We start from the raw sequence: 16,998 nt of genomic DNA, 5'->3' as shown, positions 1-16,998 counted from the left end.
GGCTTCAAGGAGCAGGTTCCTTCATTCAGGGGCTAAGGAGTCACAAAGCCTATGGACAGATGAACTGGCCAAACTGCCAATACAGTTTTACAACACCTTGGGTTTACAGAGGTCAACCTGATCAATCAAGTAGGTGAATGAGCCTGATGACATGGTCACCAAAAGGTAGCGGATAGAGCGGGGAGCTGTGTGTGTTTTACGTATGTGTGTGGGGGGATCCTGCTACGGGGAACAGATGGACAGTCAGCAGCCTGTCTGTCAGTCATCGTGACCCTCCTGTGACGACCCTGAGACAGCATCACCCAAACCTCTCCAATCCCTGCTCTCTAATTGGCTGACTGCCACTTTACATAGAGCTGCTGCAGTATACAATACAGAGATTCTCTGTGGTTCTTATGTGGTCTTCTCATGCTGGATCTGATAGTAACACGCCTGACGGACAGGGAAATAAACATGAATATATTATACAGATAGTTAGATTTATTTATTCCCTATGAAGTAGTGTGTTAAAGTGTGCATTGATCACATTAATATGTTATGAGTATCTGAATAAGTTGAATTTGAGTGCATGCATTTGGATGGTATCTGCCATAGAATGTATGCTGTGTGTGTGTGTGTGTGTGTGTGTGTGTGTGTGTGTGTGTGTGTGTATATACCTTGAGTGTGGTGAACATGATGCCGTGTTCTCCGTGCTGTACACAGGGGTCCATCAGGTCCTCTATCAGACTCACCTCTGACCCCAGGTTCCTGATCCTTAAGAGAAACATAGCCTTGGTTAACACAACCAGTCAAAAGTTTGAACACCTACTCATTCATGTTTTTTTTATTTATTTTTTACTATTTTCTACATTGTAGAATAAATAAATATACCTATTAAATAACACATGGAATCATGTAGTAACCAACAAAGTGTGAAACAAATCAAAACATATTTTATATGAGATTCTTCAAAGTAGTCACCCTTTGCCTTGACAGCTTTGCACACATGGCATTCTCTCAACCAGCTTCACCTGGAATGTTTTTCCAACAGTATTGAAGCGGAGCACTTGTTGGCTGCTTTTCCTTCACTCTGCCCCCAATTCATCCCAAACCATCTCAATTGGGTTGAGGTTGGGTGATTGTGGAGGCCAGGTCATCTGAAGCAGCATTCCATCACTATCCTTCTTGGTCAAATACCCTTTACGCAGTCTGAGGTGTGTTGGGTCATTGTCCTGTTGAAAAACAAATGATAATCCCACTAAGCCCCAACCAGATGGGATGGTGTATCGCTGCAGAATGCTGTGGTAGTCATGCTGGTTAAGTGTGCCTTGAATTCTAAATTATTCACAGACCATCAAAGCACCCACACACCTCCTCCATGCTTCATGGTGGGAACCACATATGCGGAGATCATCCCTTCACCTACTCAACATCTCGCAAAGACACGACGGTTAGAACCAAAAGTCTCAAATTTGGACTCAGACCAAAGGACAGATTTCCACCACAATGTCCATTGCTTGTGTTTCTTGGCACAAGCAAGTCTCTTCTTATTGGTGTCCTTCAGTGGTTTTTTTCTTCAAGTGGTCTCTTCTTTGATTGGTGTTACTTGAACTCTGAAGTATTTATTTGGGCAAATGTCTGAGGCTGGTAACTCCTAATGAACTTGTCCTCTGAGGCAGAGGTTTTGACCTGAGCCAGTTTCATCATAGTCAACTAAAGAAACGTTCAAAGTGTTTTCAGGATTGACTGACCTTCATTTAAAATAATGATGGACTGTCTTTTTGCCATAATATGGACTTGTTATTGTACCAAATAGGGCCATCTTGTGTATACCAACACTACCTTGTCGCAACGGATTGGCTCAAACGCATTAAGAAAAGATATTCCACAAATTAACAAGGTACGCCTGTTAACTGAAATGCATTCCAGGTGACTACCTCATGAAGCTGGTTGTGAGAATGCTGCGTGTACAAAGCTGTCAAAGGCAAAGGGTGTCTACTTTGAAGAATCTCAAATATATTTTGATTTGTTTAACAATTTTTTGGTTACTACATGATTCCATGTGTTATTTCATAGTTTTGATGTCTTCACTATTATTCTACGATGTAGAAAATAGTACAAATAAAGAAAACCCTGGAATGAGTAGGTGTGTCCTAACTTTTGACTGGTACTGTAAATATATTTGTAGTTCTGATTTGTAATTTGATGAAAATCAGATTTCTGTGCATCTCTCAGGAACATAGAGACATGTGTGTTCTCATCGACTCACCGGGCGCGCAGCACCACATAGAGGAACACAGGAAACAGGTCATCCATGGACCACAGGAAGTTATCCTCCAGAGATGACATCACTTCCTTTGTGATCTCCTCAAATGTCAGCTGGATCACCTGCAGCTTGTCAGATGGGGTGAACGTTGTGCTGACAAAAAAAAAAAAAAAAAAAACAGTCTTAATACACATCAACCACATTGAACTGCAATATCATAAGAGTGCATGGGACCCATTCATTCATGACGATATAGGACTGCTCTGGATAAAGCGTACCTGATCTGCTGTAAGGTCTCCGTTGCAGAGGCAAAACAGGCATCTTTGTGCTGGACACAACCTAGAAAGAGGACAATCTAACATGTACTTGATGCAATGTTGTAATTCACCCACAGGAGGGCAGTGTGATTCAGAATGTACTTAGTGTCATACCTCAGTCTTCTCCCCCAGCACTGGAACCGAAACTGGCCAAAACTTACTGAAAGCAAAAAGAGATGCATTTTAACATGTTATAACTACAGTTTTTTCCAGGTCAGGACAGTCAGGTTACACGATCGATAATCTTTTTTATTTTTTTATTAAAAACATGGGTCCTTTTCATTTAGCCCCGTACAACTATCCTGACCTCGCAAGCCTACATTCTGTTTCGCTACATGGATTCAACAGAATGTAAGATGGCGAGATCAGAAGAGGCTACTATTCATTCCCAACCTCATTGGTCAGTCCGAGAGAGACTCACTGTTGCACGCCGAGGAAGGCGAGCAGGGCCACGTCCGGCTGTTTGTTGAGGCGGAGGACACACTCCCAGTACACGTCGTCCCCTCCTTCTCCTTCTCCAGGGCGTACAGGGTGAAGAGAGGGGGTAGAGACGAGGCAGCAACACCGGCAGGAGCAGAGCGGAGCTACTCACCACACGCCTGGGGAAACCACACACACACAGGACATCATTCAACACACATTCAGGGGCTTAAATACTTCATTTTTTCTTCTGGAAGGAAACAGTATTTAAAGAACAAGTGACATGTGTTCTTTTTACACAAGACATACTGTAACGTAATCTTCTATAGTTTTGTACATAATCCTCCATAGGTAGCTCCCATTGGACCCTGCACGGCAAAACAGATCCATGATATAGAGGTGTTCTCAATCAAATAAACACCCAAATACATAGCCTACATATTTATCTAGAAGTCATCTAAGACTACGGATTCAGTATATGACTGCTGCGTAGCCACACCACTGAAGACTCTCCACAGGCTCCAACCAGGGAGGGTGGATATGCTATGGTCGTATCCAGGTTTTGGGGATTCTAGCTGGGTGTCTGCGCAGTTGGAGTCCTTCTTGTCCTGGGGGTCAGAGGATGGTTCAGGGATCGCTCCACCCTCCTCAGGCAGATCTGGAAACAGGAACCTGAAAGACAAAAACACCACATATTCAGTACATCACACATACAGCACATGGCTTAAACAGGCTAGCCTAGGGCCAAACGGAATGGAAAAATAGTATCCAACTGTTTAAGGCAACACACACACACACCTGACGAGCTGGAAGATGCGGGCCAGGTAGGACATGATCTCGTTAACAGCCTGCAGCAGAAGACGACGGTTGGCCCCCACCCCACGTAGGTCATCCTGTAGACAGCCACCAGGGTTCCATCAGCCTGCCCAGGGGGTGCAGGGGCATGTCACATGCCTGGGGGGCACATAATGGAGGACAGAGAAGGTTAATGTGAGTTTCAGGTTAGAATTAAAGAGTAAATCAGTATGAACAAGGACACCTCAGAACGACGGTTCAGACATCTCTTCATGATTATTAGAAAACAACTTAACCGATACTGAAAGATATTGCTTGGCAGACACGTTGGTGCGTGGGTCCATTGGCTGAGGGGGATTAGGCGGGTTAGTAAGTCACCTGGGGGTCGTTGGCTCACCTTGACGAGGTAACGCCGGATACTGTCATACTTCTCCATGGTAACAGGACCAACATGCTGCTGAGGGATGAACTCCAGACTCTCCAGCATTCTGTTTTGAGTCCGACTCAGGTTCATCTCCGGGCTGCAACACACACACACCAATATCACTTAGACTACTGTACTGTGTGTGAGTGAGAGAGTGAAATAGCGAGTGAATGTGAGATGGAAGTACTGTGTGTGGTCGCTGTTCTCTCTACCTGTCTCTGTGCTGTCTCCTGCTGGTGGTCAAGGCTACAGCAATGTTCTCCCAGGCTCGCTGGTTCTCTCCCTGACCAGGGGCCTCACAGCCAGCCTCATCAACACTCCTCAAACACTACCTCCACTTCTCCTCCGGAGCTTACTGCCAGCGCCCCAGCTTACTGGAGACGCACATACAAGGAATTAATACACATTTTCTATGTTCACATACACATTCACTTGACCGGGTTCATTTCAAAACGATCAAACCTTTTTTCAAGGCATAGATGCCCTGCAGACAGACAGCCTTACAATTTATTTGTGCTTGTACACACACACACACACACACACACAGAAGGTCGACAACATCCGATCCTCGTTTGCGAAGTCAAACGACACCGCTGGTTCTGCTCACACTGCCCTACCCTGTGCTCTGACCTCTTTCTCCCTCTCTCTCCAGATGAAATCTCACGTCTTGTGACGGCCGGCCGCCCAACAACCTGCCCGCTTGACCCTATCCCCTCCTCTCTCCAGACCATTTCCGGAGACCTTCTCCCTTACCTCACCCTGCTCATCAACTCATCCCTGACCGCTGGCTACGTCCCTTCCGTCCTCAAGAGAGCGAGAGTTGCACCCTTCTGAAAAAACCTACACTCAATCCCCCCGATGTCAACAACTACAGACCAGTATCCCTTCTTTCTTTTCTCTCCAAAACTCTTGAACGTGCCGTCCTTGGCCAGCTCTACCGCTATCTCTCTCAGAATGACCTTCTTGATCCAAATCAGTCAGGTTTCAAGACTAGTCATTCAACTGAGACTGCTCTTCTCTGCATCACGGAGGTGCTCCGCACTGCTAAAGCTAACTCTCTCTCCTCAGGTCTAGAAGGATGAGAGCAATCGGCTGCCTTCGATACTGTGAACCATCAGATCCTCCTCTCCACCCTCTCCGAGTTGGGCATCTCCGGTGCGGCCCACGCTTGGATTGGGTCCTACCTGACAGGTCGCTCCTACCAGGTGGCGTGGCGAGAATCTGTCTCCTCACCACGCGCTCTCACCACTGGTGTCCCCCAGGGCTCTGTTCTAGGCCCTCTCCTATTCTCGCTATACACCAAGTCACTTGGCTCTGTCATAACCTCACATGGTCTCTCCTATCATTGCTATGCAGACGACACACAATTAATCTTCTCCTTTCCCCTTCTGATGACCAGGTGGCGAATCGCATCTCTGGCAGACATATCAGTGTGGATGACGGATCACCACCTCAAGCTGAACCTCGGCAAGAAGGAGCTGCTCTTCCTCCCGGGAAGGACTGCCCGTTCCATGATCTCGCCATCACGGTTGACAACTCCATTGTGTCCTCCTCCCAGAGCGCTAAGAACCTTGGCGTGATCCTGGACAACACCCTGTCGTTCTCAACTAACATCAAGGCGGTGGCCCGTTCCTGTAGGTTCATGCTCTACAACATCCGCAGAGTACGACCCTGCCTCACACAGGAAGCGGCGCAGGTCCTAATCCAGGCACTTGTCATCTCCCGTCTGGATTACTGCAACTCGCTGTTGGCTGGGCTCCTGCCTGTGCCATTAAACCCCTACAACTCATCCAGAACGCCGCAGCCCGTCTGGTGTTCAACCTTCCCAAGTTCTCTCACGTCACCCCGCTCCTCCGCTCTCTCCACTGGCTTCCAGTTGAAGCTCGCATCCTTCTAGAGACCATGAGTGCCTTGCCTACGGAGCTGTGAGAGGCAGCTCATTCACCCCACTCCAGGCTCTGATCAGGCCCTACACCCAAACAAGGGCCACTGGTTCATCCACCTCTGGCCTGCTCAAGCCTCCCTACCACTGAGGAAGTACAGTTCCAAATATTTGATCCAAGGCTGATAAATGTCTGGCCACAATGGTGGAACAAACTCCCCTCACGACGCCAGGACAGGCGGGTCAATCACCACCTTCCGGAGACACCTGAAACCCCACCTCTTTAAGGGAATACCTAGGATAGGATAAGTAATCCTTCTCACCCCCTAAAGATTTAGATGCACCATTGTAAATTGGCTGTTCCACTGGATGTCATGGAGTGAATGCACCAATTTGTAAGTCGCTCTGGATGGGCGTCTGCTAAATGACTTAAATGTAAGAAATATATATATATATATTTTTTGTTTTAAACACTAAAGATCAAAACCAAAAATCTTTAAATATGCTAATCCTCCACCATACTAAAACCAATGGCACAGAGACGTACACAGCGCGACCCTTGTCCCCATCTGAGTCGTAGAGGTTGGGTTTGAAGAAGGATCCGGTGACCTTCAGGCCGGAGCCCCACTCCCCGGTGAAGGAGCCCTCAAAGTAGTCCCCATTAGGCATAGTCAGCACACCCTGAGAGATAGGGACAGCAATGTGCTGTATTATACACGTGTCTGCTTAAATGTAGGCGAAATGTGTATGAGTGCAAGCTGTGTGTGTAGAGAGAGACAGAGTGTTCAGGCTTGTTTGTGTGCCGCTCCTCTTTCACTGACCTTTCCGTTGAGAGTCCAGTCCTCAGAGAACTCTCCTTCATATGTGGTGTTGTCCTCAGACAGCAGGACCCCTGTGCCCTGAGACAGCGAGAATTAAATAAAAAAAAGCTAAATGGAGAGGTGATCCTCTTCCTCTCCTCTAACACCTTGGTGCTAACGTTCAGCTAGCATCAGGAGGAAGAACCCCACTGACCAGAACTCACTTGCATCTTGTTGTTGTTGAAGGCTCCCTCGTAGTACAGGCCAAACTGGGTTACTATGACGCCCGTGCCCTGCCGCTGGTCATCCTGCCACATGCCCATGTACTTCTCTCCTCTGACGGAACAACACAGGTCACCACGTAACATCAGCACTTCAGATACACTAATACCCCTTTCACACTATCAATCCAACCCCAATCGTACTGAGCTAGCTGGATGCGTAACCAGGCCAGTTCGGTACAGTTTAGCGCGGTAGGATGAAAAGGGTGGGCTGGAGCGGTCCACTACCTGGTGATGTCATCAAAGACCCCGTAGCCCGTCTTCTTGTCGTGCACCCATTGGCCGATGAAGACGCTGGGGGAGGAGGAGTTCAGCGTGCCGCTGCGCAGCATCCCATGACCGTGGCGCATGTTGTCCTGGAACGAGCCCTCGTACAACTCACCTGTAGCATACCTGCATAGACGACAGTCACATTGGTAGGATACACAGCGGAGCCCTGCAGCAGTGTGCCTGAGACGTGCCTGCAAACTCCAGTTAAGCTTTATTTTTTGAAGTGTTTTTATTGGCCCTTAGGTGTTCTTAAATAATGTTGAGACTCATACTAGTATCTTGAGACTCACTTGGCATGTTCAGTGCCGTGTCTTCCGGCCTTTCCAGTGGCCTTGATAGTGGTGGTTGGGTTCAGCGTCTTGCTGGGCATAACGTATCTCCCATCGACCCATAAACAAACAGCAGAACAATGAGAAATGCCTTTATTTCTGACTAGAGTGATTGATACATTGATTTATTGATCGATTTACTGGCTGACCCATCCTCAGTCGTTCTTGAACGTCCCCCGTGTAAATTCTCCCATCATCAAGCCACTTCACTGCCCCTGGAAACAAGGACACATACAACAAGTCAGCGCTTTCTACAACCCCTCAATTTTCTATTAATTGTGACTGTACAGAGTGGAACAGAAGTACAAGGTCCTGATTCCCCCTTCCCCAGCTAGACCCACCTCCCATTGGGCTTGCCGGCCAGCCAGCGACCCTCGTAGGTGGCCTCCTTCAGACGGCTGTCCTTGTAGAAGGTGTAAGAGGCGGTCCGGGAGATGGGAGGCTCCGCCCTCTGCCCTGCCCCTGAGCCTGACTGCCCCGCCCCAGTCATGGCCTGGTCCACCGCCTGGTTGATTGAGCGAAGCCACTTGGCCTGAAGAACACAGGTCGGTTAATAGTCATATTGAAGTGAATTTAATTTAACTGAATGGGTTGTTACACCGTCTGTCACCACACGCTCCACAAACAGAACCCAACTAGGCAACTTTAGCTCTACAAAGACAACCACTACATACTTGTAACCTGAGCAGTTGAGTAGTGAAGCCTGGCTATTGGCTAGTGGCCTACCTTCTCCATGGAAGAACAGGCCAACAGGGTGAAGGTCTCCTCAGGTGAGATCAACTTCAGTCCATGCCTGGATGGAACATAGCACAGCTCAGCTGAGGCAGCGCTTCCTAACTCGGTCCTGGGGACCCCAAGGGGTACGTTTTGGTTTGCCCTAGCACTACACAGCTGCTTCAAATAATTAAAAACTTGATGATTAGTTGAATCAGCTGTGTGGGTGCTAAGGAAAAAAATTAAATTGTGCACCCTTTGGGAGTCCCCAGGACAAGTTGGGAACGCTGAGCTAAGGGTCAATAACACCAGTTAAACACTCGATTGGACAGATAGGGTGATTGACAGACTCACAGGCCCAGTGTTCTCCTCCGGGATGGGCGCCGACCCACAGTGTGGCCAATGGGAAGACGTGGTGGGTGGAGAACTGCAGGAGAGGGAGGGGAGAGCGAGACCTCAGTATGCGATACACTCAGCTACAGTACACTGGTTCAACAGTCAGGGAAGTAGTCAGGGCACTGGAGCTAACACAGTCACCTAGGAGATGCCAATATGCATGGCACATGGAGCGGGGCGACAGGGGCACGAGGCAGGCCGACGACACAGCACACATAAGGTGGAACCGAGGGGATTAAAACGCTCACTACGTCATCAAAACACAAGAAATGCTCTCCTTGGAATTAGCATAAATCAAAAAGGAACAGAAACTGTTTGACAGAAGTGAACCTGAGACGGCTGATCCTCATGTTGTGTCACATGGTTTTCATTAATGATAACTAAGGCTCCAGATAACAAAATACAAATAAAAAGTGGGCCAAAAGGCATCTTGGTTAAATAACCAAGGCACACGTTGGAAGACCCAATAACGTCAGTCTTATCTTTTTTAGATTTGCGTTTATATTGATGTCTATGTTGCTATGACTACGACGAGGTCATAAATTCGGCAATATACTACAGAGAGCCTTAGTTATTAAAAAATATCAGTTCAGCTAGCATCAGAGGGCAGGGGGCACTGGGCTCGGCTGAGGAGAAGCTGCACTCTGTAGAGTGGTGTACAGACCCGCTCTGGGGCTCCTGATGTTCAGGAGCAGTTGTATTATTCAAAGCCTGAGGAGAAGGCAGAGAAGGTAAATAACCTCCATTCTTGACTCTTTATAAGGCTTCAAGAAATCAAGGCTTATTCCAGCCAGGTGTTAGTACACCATATGTGCATGAAAGAAGATCAGAAAAACTGTGTCTGTCTGTGTGGGTGTTACTTCAAGCTGGGAAGCCAGTGTTTGTGGTTTAGGACAGGCAGAAGGTGCCTAGAGCTGCTACATCAAGCCTACATCTAAGCCAAGCCCTGGCCACACGGGGCGCTGCATATGACTAGGGGTCAGTACACTGGCTGCTGCTGCTGCATACTTACAAGGCACAAGGGAACCACGCCCTGATAGGACAAAAGACAAACACACAGCTTGATAGGAGTCAGTCAACACACACCAGATATATTCATATCAAATGCTCTGAGGTGTTAACTCCAGTTTTTTAAGTGAAAGAAAGAACAAACGAACTAAAGGACATTGGCACCTTTGTAAAGAGCCAGCTAGCTGTAGAGCTGTGAGGCTGTGTTTACCTGAGCGTGGACGAGTGCATCGTTGAAGAGGATGAACCAGTTGACAGAGAACCTTCCAGAGTTCTGTAGCGTCAGGGCCTTGTTACTGCTCTCACAGATCAGCCTCCGGGCGGCCCCAGGGAATCCTAGAACAGGAATGGGATAAGAGGTTAAGAGGTTGATAAACTGGAGATTTTGGGCTGAATGAAAGCTCTTATACCCATTTCACACTATGGAGCAAACCCAAACCAAGCTGTACTGTGGTGGCCTGACTATAAAATCTACCATAGTTGCTGGAACCATTGAAAGGACAATGTGAAAAGAAAATATCTGAGCGAGCACAGTATGGTTGGCATTGGCTCAATAGTGTGAATCTGGCACTGATTACTGTGGTCAAACCAACTGACCAGGCCACTGACCGTCATCTTGCCAGGAAGCTCTTCCAGAAGTGGTATGTGTACTCTGCCTCCTTCCTCCTCCTCTTCAGATGAAGAGCCAGGGCCTCAAACTTAGAGCAGCCGTCCTGCAGCTTCTGGTAGTCCACTGAGCTCTGGAGAGACCGAGACAGAGACAGAGAGACACAAGAAAGTGAGTATGTATGAAGGTGTGTGAGCGTGTGTGTGTGCACGCCCCGTCCTAGTTCCTCCTACGTACCACCTCGAAGCAGGTTCCCAGTTTGAGCAGCAGCCTGCCATACCGTGAAGGTGTCTCATGGGCAGGTAGAAGAGCGTCACAACAGGTCACTCAGAGGAATGTTCTCCTCGCTGGACTCTGCCAGCCGCTGCAACAGCTCTGGACACTTCCCAAAGAATTCTCTGAGCAGAGGAACAGGGGATGGAGGGAGGAGAGGGAGGACGGGGAAGAGGGAGAGATGGAAAAGGAAATAAAGAGATTGTTTTTTTCAGTTAAAAGCATGAGAAGGGTAATTTAGTCGCTCTTTGGTTGAAGCCTTGATGAAGAAACACATTGGTTTATAATTAAGCAATAAGGCGCCTCGGGGGTTTGTGGTATATGGCCAATATACCACGGCGCAACACTGAGTCCCTGTATACAGCCCGTAGCCTGATATATTGGCCATATACCACAAACCCCGAGGTGCCCTATCGCTATTATAAACTGGTTACCCACGCAATTAGAATATTATTTTAAAAAATTGTCATACCCATGGTACTGTCAGCCAATCAGCATTAAAGACTCTTACCACCCGTTTCATAATTAAAAATAATCCATAAGAATTCATCTTTTGACTTTTCCCTTTCCAATTAAAGCTGCATGAGCTTCCTGAGTCTCGTGTGCAGAATTACGGCATCAAACAGCTGTCCTCCTTGACACAGGCCTAGGTAAATGCCAAGGATAATGAGCACACAGGCCTAGGTCAAGGATAATGAGCACACAGGCCTAGGTCAAGGATAATGAGCACACAGGCCAATGTCAAGTGATAATGAGCACACAGGCCTAGGTCAAGGATAATGAGCACACAGGCCTAGGTCAAGGATAATGAGCACACATGCCTAGGGTCAAGGATACAATGACTACACAGGCCGAGTCAAGGATAATGACCACACAGGCCTAGGTCAAGGATAATGACCACAGGCCAATGTCAAGGATAATGAGCACACAGGCCTAGGTCAATGTCAAGGATAATGAGCACACAGGCATAGGTCAATGATAATGAGCACACATGCCAATGTAAAGGATAATGAGCACACAGGCCTAGGTCATCGTCAGGATAATGAGCACAGGCCTAGGTCAATGTCAGGATAATGAGCACATAGGCCCTAGGTCAATGTCAGGATAATGACCACACAGGCCTAGGGTCAATGTCAGGATAATGAGCACACAGGCCTGAGTCAATGTCAAGGATAATGAGCACACAGGCCCTACGTCAATGGTAAAGATAATGAACATATAGTATAATGGGCACGCAAATGGTAAGGATAATAAGCTAGGGCTGCTAGATGTCCTAGTGTGTGTGTGTACACACTCACAGCGGGCTTGGCCAGAGCCTGGAAGCCCCATCACCAGGAAGTTACCCACAGAGCAGCAGTACCTGGCAGAGAGCGATGACGAGTGAGAAGGAATGGAAAGAGGAGAGAAGGAGAGGTCATTATCCACACAGAACTGCATGTAAACAACCTGTTAAAAACCAGTGGGAGTGTCAGACATTGTGCGTTTGTGTACACAACAGTACATACTCATTGTACGTGTCCAGGAAGATGCTGGCATGCTCCAGCATAACCAGGCTTTTAAACTCCGGCGGCGCGCAGGTTGGCGGTGAGGAGGCAGAGTGCTGGCCAGTCAGGTGACACAGGCGGCTATAATAACACCTCACCAGGCTCCGTAGCAGCACTGTGGACGCGGGTCTAGAGCTGTACTCAACGACTCTGAGGGGTAGACGGAGAACACACCACACACACACCTGTTAACAAACACTATGAAAGAACACACATCCAAGAGAAAATCAACCTAATACTTACTAACTTACTCTATTTCAGCACACAGTTAACCAAAAGTCACAGGTCTGTATGAACAACAACATTATGTAAGCAAAATGTAAGCTTTATGCCAGATCTTTTTGAACACGGACCGTTCACTTTTATTTGTTGCTTTTGATTGGACATGGTTACCGTTATAATAAAAAAACGAGTCCTTCCCTCTCTCCCTAACCTCTGACCCATGGCCTCTGTCAGCGGAGCTGTAGCTGCAGCAGTAGTTCTCACCCAGGTCCAACAGGGCGCAGGATGTGGTTCTTCACAGAGCTCAGCTTGCAGTAGAACTTCCTCTCGGCAGTAGCCAGCTCGTGGAGGCTGGCGATGAAACCCATGACGTTGCGGTCGGCTAGCGCCACGCAGCTCTGGCCCCGCAAACACACCGCTCACGTAGCCCAACTAAAACACGGATACACAAACCCACATCACCGTCAGGCCAAATGGCAGTTGAAATCACGAAGCAGATGCTTACTACAATAAAAATCTAACATAGCAGGGGTTCAGTACTGTGGGTGTGTGTGATCCACTACTCACGTTCATGCAGAAGGAGCAGCACTGGTTGCTGGGTGTAGCTGTACCCCTCCCCGTCTGGTCCTGGGGTGTGTCCTGCACCCCCTCTCTGACCTGCTGTCCGCTATAGTAAAGGATGGGCTGATAACAGTCCCCATCGGCCAGGAGGAGGGTGTGCTGCGCCCCCGCACCCACGTCCCAGACACGGATCCCCTCAGACAGCTACAGGGGTCACACCAGGGACAAACATAGCAGATCAGGGTTGGGAGCTCGATCGGCGAGTCACACCAAAGACTGTAAAATGGGACCTGACGCGTCTCTGTTTGGCAATCAGCATTAAGGAGATTGATTGGAGGGAAGGCTCTGCGATAGACTAGTGTCCTGTCCAGGGTGTATTTGTACATCAAGCTGCCTCATGCTGGATAAAGGAGATACACGCCAAGGCTACTCACGCTTTTACAAACAGTCCTGCACAAATATATTTGTCCTATGATATCGATCACTGTAAGCAACGGAGGGTGCTTTTCCATTGAGACTTAGCCCCCACACCCGGGTGTCTCCTGTGTTTTTATGTTGAGTCGTCTTATTGTGTTTCTATCAGGAGACTGGTGGCGAGCAGAAACAACAACCTCCGCATCATTCAAGACCGTTGCTTCGTGAGGTGTTCAAGTTCTGGTTTGTTAAATAAAAATTTGAAAAGAACCCAGGGCTTGGCTCCAAGTCAGAGCAGGGCCGCTGGAGCCATGGCCCAGTGAGACGCAGGAGCCGGCGGCGTTGAAGGAAACACTGGGTTAAATCCCCATTGGAAATGTGGCATTATTGTTCTACGACGGAGAGTGCTTTAAATCTCTGTTGCAGAGTTTATTCATGTGGGTATATAAGGTTAGCAGTGTTTCTCCTAGTGTTTCTCCTTCTCCTTGTTTTCAGCAGCCGTGGCCAAGGTAGCAGGGAGCCAAAGAACACCCTTCATGCATTGCCCAGCGATGGGGTGTCGCTGCTGGATGAATAAAGGAGGAATACTGGCTTGGTGTGTGCTAATGATTACTGTATGGGCACCATTTTCCTCAATTAAAAAACACACACTTACCTTGGCAAGGCGAGGGATAGTAGTAGGAGATGCCATGTGTCCCAGCTGGCCAGAGCTGTTACTACCCCAGGAAGACCTTGAACACACACACACACGCACACAAACACACAAAATGTTCACACAGTTGGGAGGAATCCCTCAAGACTCCCACGAGGAGTGATAATATAGTTTCTGACCTGGGACTGTGCAGTCAGGGCCAGGGAGTGATGTGCCCCAGCAGCCACAAGCACCACCTCCTTACTGCTCAGGCACTTGACGCACAGTGGCTGCAGCCTGCAGGTCAGAAACACCTCTCAGTCAACAACCAGGGCCAAAGCATTTCAGAGTAGGAGTGCTGATCTAGGATCAGGTCCGACCTGTCCATGTAATCTTATTTATCGCAAAAGCCAAACAGATTCTAGGTCAGATTCAGCGCTCATACTCTGATGCTTTACTGGCCCCTGCAACTGTCAATCATGGTTCTCATCCCCCAACGATTGATGTAGAGTGGACACTGACCTGGGGAGGTTGTCCCCGTGGCCTAGCTGGCCCTCCTCGCCCCGCCCCCAGCTCCACACCTCGGTCTGCAGGGAGGAGCAGCTCCCCCATACTCTGGAAGCCCTCCCACAGGGGTGAGGGGCACCGCTCGCACCCTGGGCCGGCTGGCCCTCCGCAGCAACCTGGGGGACACTACAGACGGGAGACAGACCGATATGTTTCTTAAAATGGTACATTTTCTCGCTTCCTCCCAAAACATGTTCTGTTACGGCAGTCAACTGCTGTTAATGTTACAGATGAAGTCCTCTCTGTTCCACAGGTGAGTGTAAACAACTGTAAAGAAATGCTCAGGATGACTGGTTTAGTCATGGAGTGATCATCTACTCTGGAAATACAAAACATTTCTAAGCCCCTGCAATAACCCAGAAACGCAGCCCTCACAGCATCCTCCAGACGACGAGGGATTGAGCCCCGCTGGAGACAGGTCCTGTACCACAGTAGAGAGTATGGGAGGGACTGTTAATGATGACAGACAGACCGAGACGGCACTGGGGAGGCATTGGTTGGTTGGTTGCTCCCACAGAGGAGCCATCTGCCAGCCCAGAGAGAGAGCCATCTGCCAGCCCAGAGAGAGAGCCATCTGCCAGCCCAGAGAGAGTGTCTATCCAGTGAGCAGTGAGCTGTCTATCCCTTCTTGGCTGCAGCAGAGAGCGAATAATAATCATTTGGTGGGTGTTTTAATTTGTCCCGTTTCACAGGACATGTTCAAGCGTGTATTATACCCATGTGTCAAATTAGTTTCTTGCATATCCAAAATTCACTTAAGACAACCTCAGAGAGCTAGGGACAAATCCTGCCTTTCAGCTTTCACCCTACCAAAGTGACAATAGAAGATAACGCCATTACTGCAGGCCCTATCACTGACTGTTTCTCAAGAGATTATTAGGCCATCTTGCCCCCCAGATATATTTTTTTTCACACCGACTTCCCCAGCTCTCTCGCTCCCTTCTTCTCAATCTTATTCTCACACCCTCCCCTCCTTCCTTACTGTAACCCTTCTGGTTAAGTCCTCACATTAATATGGCCTCACATTCCTCTATGGCAGAGTGCTTTAATCTCAGAACACACACACACACACACACACACACACACACACACACACACACACACACACACACACACACACACACACACACACACACACACACACACACACACACACACACACACACTTCGCAGGCTGGATGAGTTGGGACACACACGCATACTTACACATCAGAGTATAGGAGGAAGATAAGGATAAGAGGCGATGAGCAGAGGAGGATGATAAGAGACGAACAGCGTATCTACCCTGAGAGAGGAGTCCAGGCAGAGAGAGACGTCGACTCAGGCCCTCTGCTTCCTCCTCACGGATATCCCCCGTGCTGCAGCTCTTCTTCCCCTGCATGGACTCCTCCAGACGCACCCGCACCTCCGCAGGTCCCCTGGAAGCCCACCGGGTACTCCTGCTACACCCCAACCCCAGGGTAGTAGTAGTTAATCATCTTCTTCAGGGACAGAGCCTCGTAGGTGGAGACCACTCTCTCGCCCACGGCGGAGGCACAGGATGAGACCAGGTTGTTGAGGGCAGAGCTGGTGGTCACTGGCATGACCCCGGGGGATGAGATCAGAGGTCAGGAGGTCAAGGCTATCTGCTGGGGGCTGAAACAAACACAAGGTGCATTAGGCAACACACAAAAGAAAACTGACAGAAACAGGAAGACTTCCTGAAAAGCACATTTTAGTTATCCTTAGCAAAAATGTTTTAACTTTGAGTGCCTTAATGAACACAACCCAGGAAACACAGCATGACAGCTCATTGTCACTTTTCAAAGACCTCAAACTACAAGAAAGTCAATTTGTCACCCACCAAGTACGCAACATTGGGTAGCTTTAGGCTTAAAGCATCAACTCATCACTACTAACCTGAAAACTTGCTCCTGCTATGGTCATCTTGGCAGTCTCCTCAGCCAAAGAGGTGTCAGACAGTTTCTTGAGATATTCTTTCACTGCCTGATCATCAGGGTAGGTGGAGTTCAGAGACCCTGCACCCCCCACACCTCGATCAGAGTCTGTCCCAGAAGCAGAGATGTCAGCATCTGTGGTGGTCAAGACTTCCCCATTCTGTGCCACTGTCCTCCCCCTCTCATAGTCTGTATGTTCTGTTATGGATGGATGGGGACCTGGCGCTGAGGCAGAGGTATGAGAGGAGAGGAGGGGCTCTGAAGGGGAGCTCAGAAGCCCTAGTGGAGGGGACCTTCCAGGCCCCAGCCTGGCCTCTCCTTCAGCCAGCAACTCCACCCCTAGGGGGCAGTAATGACTATC

At 48.6% G+C, this 16,998-nt stretch overlaps 1 pseudogene; it reads right to left on the bottom strand.

Moving 5' to 3' along the window:
• Positions 1–302: 302 nt before the first annotated feature.
• On the bottom strand, positions 303–16,992 carry LOC127923084 (alsin-like; annotated as a pseudogene).
• Between the last annotated feature and the right edge of the window lie 6 nt (positions 16,993–16,998).

The sequence above is a fragment of the Oncorhynchus keta genome, unplaced genomic scaffold, assembly GCF_023373465.1.
Source record: "Oncorhynchus keta strain PuntledgeMale-10-30-2019 unplaced genomic scaffold, Oket_V2 Un_contig_28281_pilon_pilon, whole genome shotgun sequence".
Taxonomy (NCBI): domain Eukaryota; kingdom Metazoa; phylum Chordata; class Actinopteri; order Salmoniformes; family Salmonidae; genus Oncorhynchus; species Oncorhynchus keta.
Note: the sequence above shows the minus strand (reverse complement) of the source record. Positions and strands in the feature narration are given on the sequence as shown.